Below are 12,008 nucleotides of genomic sequence, written 5' to 3' on the forward strand. Positions count from 1 at the left end.
TTGTAAGCCCATATGATAACCTCATTTGGCCTTATGGCCAAGAGAGCTAAAATTCAGTTTTTAAAGACACTTAAAGGAATCTAAAATGAAAATTCCTAAATACAGCAGACATCCTTTTATGCAATGGATACCTGTTTAACACAGAACTTTTTATCTTATCTACAATTCTAATTTCATAGGTATATTATGGTCATTTTACTCACATATGTGAGCTTGCTGCACTGGGTACTTTAACTGCAGAAAATATTAGGACATCCACCCCACTATATGGTTTGGTACTGATGTTTTATACTTATGAATTAGCTTTAAAAAAATTTTTTTTGCTTCATGGCAGTCATGACTGTCCTCTCAGTTAAATAATTTTTTTGTTATTACAAAATAGCATGAAAGAAATCTCCAGACATGCCTTAGTATTGTACTTCATCAAAGAATGACCTTGCTGTCAGTTTCATCATCATGCCTTGATGTGAACTCCATTAATCAACTTTATGTATCATCAGAGATATATGCAGTTTCTTGGGAAAACTAGCTTGTGTAATACTTGTTAATATTACATTGTTTTCTCCTCTCCTGGCACTAGTCCAAAGTCTAAGGTGAACTGCCACCACCAATTAGTAATGGATGACTATTATAAAATGAATACAGACCCAGTCTGGTTGCCTTGTCAGATGACTATAATAAAATGAATAAAGACCCAGTCTAGTTGCCTTGTCACTCATATCATTCGGAATATCACCCATTTTGACCATGATCAAGACTGAAGGGTCATCCGAGTGTGAAGGGAAGAGAAAATTTGGTAATAATAATTGGTAAGTATTACATAATTAAAAGTAATTTTACCTCAAAACCTTACACTTACACTAGCTGTTAAGTGTGAAAGTATACCATCTGCTGTTAGCAGGGTGCTGTACTGCTGATTGGAGGATAGCATAACAACTTGCTGGGCTGACACCAGTAGCATAACACATATTATGTCTTTGCTTTGGTATGACAAAGAAGAAAGGCAGAGTGAAAACAAGTAGGAGTGAGAAAGTCCTAATGTGGCTTTCATGACAGATCCAGAAAAGAATAATTAGAAAAGAAAGAATGTACACCACTTCCATCTACCTTCTTTCTAGTCAACCTTCCGGTCCTGTTTGCAAATTTGTTCCGTGACAAAGTAGAAACTGTTAGAGATAAGCTTGAGAACACAATTTCAATTGACTCGTCCTCACCATACAGTTCGGATACAGAATTTCAGTGGCAAACATTAGCAGCATTTAAACCTGTCTCTTTGGATTTAGTACGTATAATCGTGATGAAGAGTGCACTAAAGTCATGTGAACTTGATCCAATTCCAGCATCACGGCTGCTTGAGTTATTACATGCAGTATTTCCTTCACTAACTTATGTTATTAATACCTCTCTCTCATCCGGGGAATTCCCGTCATTTTTCAAAACTGCCATTGTAAAGCTTCTGCTGAAGAAACCAACACTCGACAATAACAATTTAAAGAACTACCGCCCAGTTTCTAATCTCCCATTCACATAAAAACTCTTAGAAAAGGTTGTTCTATCCCATCTTGTATCTCATCTGAATTCAAAGTCTTTTTAGCAATGTACAATCTGCATATCGCCCTTGCCACAGCACTGAAAGTACTCTTCTAAAAGTAGTTAATGACATTCTCTCTGCTTTGGATAGCGGAAAGATTACAGTCCTGACCCTCCTTGATTTGTCTGCAGCATTTTACATAATAGACCATGATATATTACTTCACCATCTCCAGCATGTATTTGGCATTCATGATACAGCATTACTGTGCTTCAAGTCCTACTTACTGTGGTTCAAATCCTACTTGGTTAACAGGACACAAATTGTGTCTGCAAATGGAATACACTCCAGCCCAGTTAATCTATGTTGTGGTGTTCCACACGGTCTGTTCTTGGACCTGTTCTCTTCATTCTATACACTCAGCCGCTCTCAAGTGTCAATGATCATCATCCAGTGTCTTACCAATTCTACACTTATGACACCCAAATATACAAATCTAGCCATCCAGCTGAAGTCGATGCTACCATCCAAGGTTTAGAGAGGTGCATTTCTGATGTAAAGTTATGGATGACATGTAACAAGCTACAGATGAATGATGATAAAACTGAGGCCAATCTCATCACAACACAAATGCTTTCTCAGTCACATCCTTTACATCAAACAATAAATATCAGTACCACCAACATTAAATTCACACAGTCAGTACGAAACCTAGGTGTCACTCTGGACAGTACTCTCACGCTGCACCAACATGTCATTAACATATGCAAGGCTGCATATCTTGAGCTGAAATGCATCAGCTCCATTTGCAAATATCTTTCGGTTGATGCCACTAAAACACTTGTATGTTCATTAGTACTTTCAAGACTGGACTATTGTAACTCAATTCTGTCTGGTTCATCTCAATATCTACTTCAGAAACTTCAAAACACAGCTGCTCAGATCATACTTAAGATTACCATGATCAGAGCACACCTCCCTGCTGCTCTGTACCCTACACTGACTATCCATTCGATCCAGAATCAAAGACGAAATTTGTACTCTGTGCTATGTTTCACTGACAGACTCCAGTCTAACATACCTATCCGACCTCACGCATGTGTACACACCAGCAAGATACTTATGCTCCGCTTCTGACAATCGTATACTCATTATTCCCACCAGGAATATGAAGTCATATGGACAACGTTCTTTTGCATACCAGGGCCCAGCAACGTGGAATGAATTGCCCACTGAACTTAGACACAAAAACACAGTGATCCCATTCAAGAGTGCTCTTAAAACTCACTTATTTTCACTGCAAGAACAAACTTAAAGACCTAATAATGTTTCCTACCTTAAATATTTTCAATATAGGTGTTGTCTAATGTTGTAAAGTGCTTAGGTGTTGTCTAATGTTGTAAAGTGCTTAGAGCGTCTAAAGATTAGGCACTATACAAAGTCCTCATTAATATTATTATTAAAAATTGCTAAAGATGCATGACAGCCCAAACTTCATGGCTTTGATTCTCATGAAAGTAAAGGTCTCTATCAGTCAGAGATTATGCACTCTTTTGACATCTTAAGATGGTGGTTGTCAAAATATCAAAGGTACATTGAAATGGAGAAGGATAGACAATTGACAAATTCTATTTTCTTTTGATTTTGCTGAACAGAAATCTAAGTCTATACTATATGTTACAATTATCTGTAAGGGTTTATGTTGCTTTGCATGTTTGATCATTACAAGTTTTAATCATTCTCGTACTTTTGGAATTTTGCTGATATATCATTCAAATCTATACATAATAAACAATGTACATCGTTTTGATACTTGAGATTGCAAGCAGGTTATAATTTTAGCATTGAGTCATGAATAAAAAATTATATAGTAGAAAAGAGCAATCAATACATTTACTAGCTTACCAGAGTTTTGTGGCAGCCATTTGTGAAAGCAGTTTCAATGTAAAAATAACCCAGCTTGTTTAGAGATAAAAAAAAGTCTGATACTACTGATTCTTAATACAAATGAGCCACTGAAACATTGATCTAATAAATTTTGTTTTCACTCAGATAATTACTCCATTCTGTCATTATAGTAAGGTGGGTTTTTTTTCTTCCTGTATTGCATTACCCCCTCCCCAGTAGGTGCTTTTATTTCATCACACTATTAGACCCTGTCCCCAGTAGGTGCTTTTGTTTCATTACATTTTATTATGAAAACCACAGCATGTGTAGTAGGAAGATAAAGGCAAGAACAAACTTTTTTGCATGTAAATGTTTCTTTATATCCATTCCATGCCCCATAAATATTAGAAACTCTAATGGTGAATAAGCACCATTCCTGCCTAAGCACTGTTATAGTCATTCTACTAGATTTAGTCAGAAATATGGAATTTACACAACAAAAGTCCTAACGTCACAATATTGCCATAACACACAATCTTATAAATTTTAGAACCCTGACTTGTATGTACAAAGAATCCTTAAAGATAAAATAAGATTTATTTAAAGTTGACATGATCTAAAACAGCAATTCAACAAATGAGCTTTTTACTAAAAATTAAACATGACATACCAAAAAAAAACCAACATAATATCATATGCATGACAAACCAACACAATGGGACAAATCTCATAATACATAGCTTAACATAAAAGCAAGGAAAGCATTTTTAAAAAGCAGTAATTCAAGGGTATTTCAGTATTTAGATAACAAGAAACAACAAGAATGAATTACTGCTTTCGAGTGGAAAGGGCTTACGCTCTAATGGATGAAAAGAACTGCCTGGAATTCTGGACAAGACCATTTCCTCTTTTGAAATGCTGAATGTTAAAACCATATGTGACATTTCAGAGTAAAACGTTTTGGTCCAATTATCCACTACAGCAGCCACACTGAAGGTTAATATTGGCACCATATTTTGTCACTGGATAAACTGGACATCATATAAAAAGTCTTTTGTTAAAAAAGCAATGTCAATATGACTTTTCATTCAGGATAAGTGATAAGGATTTCAAAAAGGCTGCTAGGGTAGGCATTTGAATGTCAGAGTAGCACCATTTTCATTAATGACTAATTAGAAATGATAAGTCTGTTAATCAAAATCCTGTGCTGATGGGACTATTCATTCAAGAGAGCTGGCTTTAAGAAGATTTTCAAAGCAGTTGTTTGTGGCAATGACCACAGATATCTTAGCACCACCATTTTCATTTAGAATCTAATAGACCCTGGGATAAATGTATGTGGAAAGTGTCATAGCAATCCTCCAAGTAGTTTTGGTGATAACATACTTGTGCTAATGGATAGACAGACAAAGAATGATGGATATCAGGCCATCCCAAAAGCCCTCCTGATCAATGACAAGTAGAGCTAAAAACAAAGGTTATGACCTGAAACATACAACAAAAAATAAAATAATAAATAAAAGTCTACATAAATTAAATAAGTTACACTTTAAAATAAAATAAATAAGAAGAAAAGCACCATTTCAGGACCAAAGTCTGCTGACATGCAACGTAAAAGAAAGAAATTGAGCTAACAGCAAGACACTAGATTTTACATGAGCCAAAGAGAGTAAAATAAACTTTAATACTGATATTAGTTGTCGTCATCATGGCTGGTGAGTTAGCGGGGGACAAGCAAGTAATATTTGCAGATATTAGATTACAATTTTAACCATTTCAGGTTAAAACTAGCAATCTAAATGAATTTTTGATTCCTCTGAAGTGATTTGGTAACTCATTCCAATAGTGTTATTACCACTGCAATAGTGCCTGACTAAGTGACAGAAGTTGAAATTAGAACAGATAAATATTACATAAGATTTTTACAATTTTGTAGGAAATAAGATCTGAAAGGATTCTGCATACACAAATTCAGGATACCATTAATAATGAGGTTTTCACACTGAACCAGATCTATGTCAAGCATTTCTGCAAAATTATCCTCAGAGTTATGCATCCATTGATGGAGACATATATAGGGGATCTCAAATGTGTAACAATTTAATATTAAAGTTATGAAACAAGTTGAATAGTGTCCAGCTTTTCAGTAGAAATTATTTAGATAGAAAGAAGAACAAATAATTTCGTTCATCCTGACAGATGCTGTAGCTTCCATTTGTTGTGCATAAAGAATAGTCCCAAACAAAGTTGAAATAGTAAAAGTATATTATACATTTTTGATAACTATAAATCAAAGAATAAGCGTTCATCCAAATAAACAGAACAGTTTACAAAAGAAAAAACATTTGTCAACACAAAATGTCCAATGAGTGTGCACAGTACCGGTTTCAGTTGGCCTACACAACGTAGTGACAGTGTTCATGTTGAAATTCTACATCACAACTAAATATTACATTGTTGCAATATTGTTGTGAAAAGAAGATTACTGGACGCATAAATACACATTTTTATTGTAATATATTTGTGACTGGATATTTGCAATATCTGATTTGGAACATTAGATTGTACAGAAAACGTAAACAAATCTCTTTTTTGAGTCGGACTTGCATCACATATTTACCGCGTAAATATGCTGTGGTTGGATAAAGTTCTGTCAGTTGGGGAGACCGGTCTATGTCTACATTCTTCTGTGAACAAAGGTGAGTTTATTTACTTCAGTAAGTTCACATTTAAACCAAGCTTGTATATAAAGTGGATTCCATGCCACAGATATACTGCCCATCCATCCCCACCCCCCCCACGTGTTGTCGTCTAAGCAATATCGGTAGTTTTACTTGTTAATGTTATTGTCTTGGGTTTTTTGCCATTTTTCATGTTATGATATGTTATACATGATATAACAAACCCCTGTGGGGGTAAATTGGCAATATTGAAACAGACGAGACCATTTTTGCCCCAATTCCATTATGCGAGTCGAACAAAATAATGGCAGCCAAATATGTTCAGTGAAAACAAAAGATTCCAAAAGGCAAGGTTAAAAATTTTTCCCCACGATTGCAGCTAATCAGTAAAGAGAATACTGCACAATAATTTCATGGGCTTATTTGGACTAATCAGAATCACATAAAGTGATATGTTCACATGTATAATATCAAAAATATGAAACTGCACACACTGTAGGTGTACCAACTATGTAATAAACATGGTTACACTCTGTAGGTGTACCAACTATGTAATAAACATGGTTACACAATGGATTGGTGTTTAGTCTTATTAAAACACATTTCATAAGTAATGTGCTTCACACACTCGAACTAAAGTTTTTGATCCTGAGTGCTGGGATGTCTATGCAAATGAAGTATGTAACCCCACCATTCACTGGCAGTGTGATTTGATCTCGCAAGTTTTACCTATTAACAAGAAAGCGACTGTTGCTGAAAGGAGAACTAAGTTTGCTTTCTGATATATTGAGGAAACCAACAATGTTATCAACCAGAAGGTTATGAATTTCTTTCAAGTTCTTATAACATACGCTATTTATGACAATATGGGCAGCTGTAAAGTTTTGGGGTATTTCTTCCAAGTATCTCAAATAAAGGAGTAAATATCTTCCTTTGCTGGATCGCATCCAGAAGTACAGTTTAAAGTTCTCCTCAAAAGAGACATCTGCAGAAACTTGAAGTCTATTAACAAAGGCAGATAGATGGGAGAAAGGCTCATCAGTTATATTCAGCAATTTTCAGATCAGTACATTATTTATCTGTGACAGTCACAGAAATCACAATGTAACCTTTGTTGGTTTGATTTGCTGGATTTACTTGAGGACTTGCATGGGCAGAGATGTTTCCAGGATTTCATCGGGGGGTGGGTCCAAACTGGTCACCAAAATAAGGAGTAGAGAAAAGGGGGGAACAGAGATGGTTCAATAATTACCCAACCCTTAAAAATATCTGCATCTGTCTTCATGATCCACTCTGTTACGCTCTATCAAAGTCAAAATCTTCAAATGATGCCGCCTCTAGTTGAATAAGTATCTATGTGTTTATGGTTTCTGAATTTAATCTGTTGTTAAGCTGCATGTCAATATTGTTCTGTGCTGAGAACCACTTTTACAGTCTGCAGTATGACGGGGCATAGCTAACATAGCCATAATTGTTCTTTATGGTTGTTATTTACTATTTTCAATAGCTCAGAGGTATTGTCTCTTGGATATCTCTGCTCCAAAATAAGACTTTTCACGAACAGGAACTCTTCCAAGGTTACACTTTTTTTAATAAGGGCTTTGCTGACTACTGTTCCAGAACCAGAGGTGGAAGTTAGCTATCTGTGGTATCTATGCCAAGAAATGCAAGATATGTTCGTTTGCGCACCACTGGGTGAAACTTGGCCATTGACGTCATATGCTTTTGGAGTGGAGGGCCATCATGCCTGAGCGATTCTCTCCACAACTGGTTGTGAAAATGCTGAATTTGAGGGCCTGTTTGAGAGCATCCAGACATGCAGGTTCAGGGCTCTGGACAAGGAAGAAACAAGAGTCGTCAAGGTTATATGAGTAGATAAAGGAAAACCCAAATTCCACTGGGTTTCTGATCCAATATTGATGAGGTAGTTAATCCATAACTCCTCCCAATGGAATGGTGCAATGAGGATAAGGCTACAGGCTGATTAACCTGCTTTCTAATCAGAGGAGTTGGGGGTTTGGTGTACAAGTTGAGGTTGGTCCAATCCAACAATAGGGAGTCCATTATCCAAGATGTTGGGTCCGGGACAGGAGAGACAAAGGGTGTGGTTTTTGGCATACCCTACTGTCACAAACAAGCCAACCAACTGTCAGTCCCATAAGGTACTGATCTGAGTGAGAACCAATTAATGGGGAGACCATTCCTTCTGCAGTAGTCAACTGTTCCATGATGAAGGGTCAGTCAGTGCATTGAGGAGTCCTAGATTATGGTGAACCTGTATGGTTTGTTGATGACAACACCATTTCAAAAAGTCCTGCACCAAGATGTAAAGTGTGGGGACTGGGGTCCTTCTCTTTGCTGAAGATAAATCACCACTGTAGGATTGAGTTCCTTCTTCTTTAAGAGAAGTCCCACACCATGACGCAAAGGTCTGGTTACTGAGGTCCTCCTTGTTGTTGAAGGTGAAGATAAATCACCACTGTAGGACTGAGTTCCTTGTTGTTGTTTGAGATAAATCCCACACCATGATGCAAAGGTGTGGGGACTGGGGTCCTCCTTGTTGCTAGGGATAAATCACTATTGAAGGATTGAGATAATCCTTGTTGAGATAAATCATCACTGTAGAGTTGTCACATAGAATGAGAACTCCCTTTCCATCTAAATATTCTTACCCCAAATGAAAGGCTTTCACAATGGCCATCCCCTCCTCAATTACTGATATGAAGATGTTGTTCCTTGGGACAGCATGCACCGATGGCATCCCAAAATGATGGTATCAGGCAGCCTCCCTAGCCTTTTGTACTTGTATTAGTACATACTGTCACCTTGAGCGGGTGGATACATAGTTGCATACCTGCCATGAGCCAAGTTAGGTTGCTCCAAATTCTGCCATTGGTGTCTCATTTGGGTGCAGATGTTGAGAGGATGGTCCAGTGGGCAAAAATGAGGACTCCATTTGTGCAGAACAAAACAGTAGCAATGAAGTAGAAGGCATCCTAGGACCATGATGTACGCTGCCACATTGAGCAATTCCATGCAGATAGAATTCCTCAAAAGTAAGGTATTACCATGGGTTTTTCAATGCCCTATCCTGAGGGAGAGAAAATATGGTGTCTGTGTATTGAAGTCCATACCTAGCTGAATGAATCATTGAGATGCTACTAGGTCAGATTTTTCCCTGTTGATGAGAAGTCCAGATTGGTAACAAGAGCTATCATGACTGGTTAGAGCAAACTCACTGACATTGCTGCAGGATCATGTTTTGTTCTGGTAACTTCATGTTGCCACCCTAGAAATGGTCCAGACATGTGCCATTACTCAATTCATCAGACAGGAGAAGATCCTGAGGCCGATGTTGAGCCTCAATTGGAATGCCCTAAACTGATATAAGATGTTGTAGGTGAATTGCAGGAATGCCCTGAGAGCATTATGAATAGAGGCATGAAGGTATGTGCCATCTAAACCCGCAGTGATGGCAAAGTCTCCCTCATGGATATAGTTCAAAATGTGCTGTGGTGTTTCTGTGGGATCCAAGGGTCATGGATAAATAGATTGAGGGTGCTTAGGCCAATTACCACCAGTAGAGAGTCATTTGATGTTGGTACCAAGAAAAAGGTGTGGAACAAATGATAGAACCCTCTTAGTGCTATATCCACATGGTATGCAAATGCTGAAGCTTCGATAGGACAGCTTTCAGAGGCTTGTGTCCAGTGAGTGACCCTTGGGTCCTTTTGTTGATACCCCATACTATCCATGTATCGATGCTGTGAATGTTAAGCATACTTTATCCACTGCAATGTTAAACAAAAGCTAATGGTTAAAGGCCAAGCTCTTAGCTTGAGACTGACTACCATGCATGCCCTGAAGTATTATGAGTGGGAGAAGATAAGCTATGTTCCATCAGTAGGAAGATAGCCAGTGAGAACAGTGAAGTCACAGTGATGATATTGATCATTAACTGTGCAGTGTCAACAAAGGCCATCAGTTCCATACATATGGAGTGTGGTTATGTCATCCCCAATGTGGCGAGATCACTGTCAATGATGGGGAGTGAAAAGCTAATGGGAGTGCAAATGTTAGAACTGCTGACAAACTGAGGAAGGCAGGCCAGAAAGTAAATATCTCTCCCAGACTGCAAACATAACTAAAGTCAGAACCATCTGTCCATCATTAGGATCAACAGATGCTGGAGAGTGGTGCATGTTGCTGATGGAGTTGGAGGAGGAAGACAAAGCTCTGGGGGCAGAAAAATGTTCTCAATGGTGGTTTGGAAGGAATCTTCCCATGCCCTTGTGTAGGGTAGAATAGATTGTACCAGTAGAACAAGCAACAACTTGTTTGTGTTTAGTGAGCATATGGTCCCCTATAATGCATGAGAGTTACCTGGCAAAGAGGGATGAGGTCTGTTACTCACTAAACTCGTATAACGTCCTGAATTAGAAACTGTGATTTCAAGACAGTCACTGAGTAAAGTGGTTCTTCTCATGCCAGAGTGGAGAGAAATTGGGAAGTGATATCTATTGAAGCGCAATGCTAAATGAGTATCATGAAGTGGTATGAGTTAGACTGGTCCCTGCAAATGCCTGCAAAAGTCCGGTTTGACATACTGGAAGCCCAGGCTGTTATTGAGTCCATAATACTGATGGCCCTTCATGATCCCAAATATCATTAGGATCATCAGTTAGGACGGGTTATGGTGTATTTAATCCATGTAACCTGTCTGCATATCTGCCAAATGAGAGGATACTTGACTGTTTGTTAGCTCTGTCCCATTCTGTAGGAGGAATCAAGTCAGACCCCAAGGAGGCAAGGTAGAGGGAGTTCCAAAAATGAAGAGTCATGTAGTGGTAGCTTGGGTGCTGGAGCTGTTTCCAAGCATGTAAATGTCTGGTGCTTCATGGTTAAAGGGTAAGTTTAATTATCTCCCTTGTTTCCATAAAGAGTCACATTGAAGAAAAACAAAATCAGCATGCAGACTGTTGGTGTCTTCTGTCTGAGCTGTATGTTGTTTGTGCTTTGCCCATAGTTCTAATCTGTAAGACAAAATTCAGCAATATGGATAAAACTGTAGCCCTGCACCTGTCTTAGAATGCAATGTCTGTGCAGAGCTAAATCATTAAAAGAAATTGATAAGTCTAATAGAGCAAGGAAGCATACAGGCAAAAACTAATTACAATAACACCTGTTTATAAACCTGTGTGCCTACACTTGATGTTAGAATACGGTGTGGGCATATAGCTATACCATATGATGGTTACTGGAAAAAAGCAATAGCAGACAATTTCAATTACAATGCTTACCTGTAGGTCAGGTCAAGGATGGCCTGTACAGGTAGAATCAGTGAACCATGGTGTTCCAAGGCTAAAAGAACTCATCTATGAGAAAGGACGGAATAATACAAATATAAGGAGTTCTATAGAGCATAAAGACATACATACATGTAAATAATGTAGCTCAAACCTAACTCATGAAGTCACATAGGCTACACATGTGAGCGACTAAGTGCTCAATAAATATGATTTAAAATTTATGAATATAAACATGATTCAGTGGTAGCCTATAGAAATATGCATGCGCAGGAGGTGACTGAATAAACCAGGTATAAAGCGATGACCTGTAATTGTCCAACCAGAATGGAAGAAATAAAGAAACGCACCAGAGTGTCTACTTTACACACACAAGAAACCTTTGTGTCAAAGGGAACTGAGGCACCGGTATTGAGACGTAGACACTAGGTGCAACACAATCCATTATGAGGCAAAACTTGTTTGGAAAAATGCCTAGAAACTGCCTGTAGAAGTAAATACATTAAAGTTGGCACCTGGATGCTACAAAAGCCTTGGACAGAAACTCTCCAATATGTACCCATTTGTAAAGGAATTTCACATACATATAAGAGTTATCTGAGC

The 12,008-nt window shown here is 37.9% G+C and overlaps 1 protein-coding gene across 1 annotated transcript in view; it reads right to left on the reverse strand.

The window, feature by feature from the left end:
• The window catches only part of LOC149799169 (uncharacterized), a 145,903-nt gene that overhangs the window by 55,070 nt on the left and 78,825 nt on the right, over positions 1 to 12,008 (reverse strand). The gene's annotated exons all lie outside the window — the stretch shown is intronic.

The sequence above is a fragment of the Sinohyriopsis cumingii genome, chromosome 5, assembly GCF_028554795.1.
Source record: "Sinohyriopsis cumingii isolate HCF-2022 chromosome 5, ASM2855479v2, whole genome shotgun sequence".
Taxonomy (NCBI): Eukaryota; Metazoa; Mollusca; class Bivalvia; order Unionida; family Unionidae; genus Sinohyriopsis; species Sinohyriopsis cumingii.